Here is a 1,437-nt window from a genome sequence, read left to right as displayed (position 1 = left end):
GAGAGAGATACTGACACATGCACACACACAGACTGCCCTCCCTGCCCTCAGTGAGAAGACAGAGGGTGTTCAGTCAACAACTAAAGCCGCGGCTTCTTGTTTTGATCCCGTCTCATTCTTTGCACAGAAAAACAGAAAAACAGGAAACCATGAGCTGCGGTAACACACCACAGGGGATGTGCAGCGCTGAACTCACAGCCTCATGTTCCTCTCGGCTACTTACAGTCACAGCTCGAGAGCAAAGGGCAAAACAACATGGAAATCAAACACAGCTCAAATATACCATCAACACAGAGCAAAAGCTCAAAATGGGCCATTTGTTTCACTGATTATCGGACGCTTGTGAATGTGCATTTGGTGTAAATCTCTTAGTTTGTGCTGTAAAACCATGTTGTATTGAGTTAACTTGTATCACCATAATTAGGGCGTTACACACACAGCCCAGACCTGCGGTTTATATCTTAATGAACACCGAAAATGCAGCGTTTTCACAAACACATAATTTCCTGCCTAGGCCTCAATGACACTCTAACCGGTAACTGACTGAAACACAGAGACACACACAGGCAGAGAGGCCGAGAGAGAATGATACGTACAGACAAAGAGAGTTTGTTATGGAGATGTACTTTTGCACACACAGAGATAGACAGAGATACACACAGCCAGAGAGAGGGAAATACACACACACAGCGAGAGAGAGAGAGAGAGAAATACACACACACAAAGCCAGAGAGAGAGAGAAACACACACAGCCAGAGAGAGAGAGAAACACACACACAGCCAGAGAGAGAGAGAAACACACACACAGCCAGAGAGAGAGAGAGAAACACACACAGCCAGAGAGAGAGAGAGACACACACAGACAGAGAGAAAGAGAAACACACAGCCAGATAGAGAGAGAAACACACACATGGACAGAGAGAGAAACAAACACACAGACAGAGAGAGAAAAACACACACACAGCCAGAGAGAGAGAGAGAGGAACACACACACAACCAGAGAGAGTGAAGCACACAAAGACATGGCCAGAGAGAAACACACACAGACAGAGAGAGAGAAACACCCACATAGACAGAGAGAGAGAAACACACACACAGACAGAGAGAGAGAAACACACACACAGCCAGAGAGAGAGAAACACACACCAGACACAGAGAGACAGAAACACACACACAGCCAGAGAGATAGAGAAACACACACACAGCCAGAGAGAGAGAGAAAACACACACAGCCAGACAGAGAGAGAGAAACACACACACAGCCAGAGAGAGAGAGAAACATACACACAGCCAGAGAGAGTGAAGCACACACAGACATGGCCAGAGAGAAACACACACACAGACAGAGAAAGAGACACACACCACAAGGAAATCGAGAGACTAATCCGCAAGGAGCGGAGCTAGCGTTATACAGTTAATAAATACCTGGGACCTCCC

This window comes from Callorhinchus milii, unplaced genomic scaffold, assembly GCF_018977255.1.
Source record: "Callorhinchus milii isolate IMCB2004 unplaced genomic scaffold, IMCB_Cmil_1.0 Scaffold651, whole genome shotgun sequence".
In the NCBI taxonomy this organism is placed as follows: Eukaryota; Metazoa; Chordata; class Chondrichthyes; order Chimaeriformes; family Callorhinchidae; genus Callorhinchus; species Callorhinchus milii.
This window is presented reverse-complemented; position numbering follows the sequence as displayed.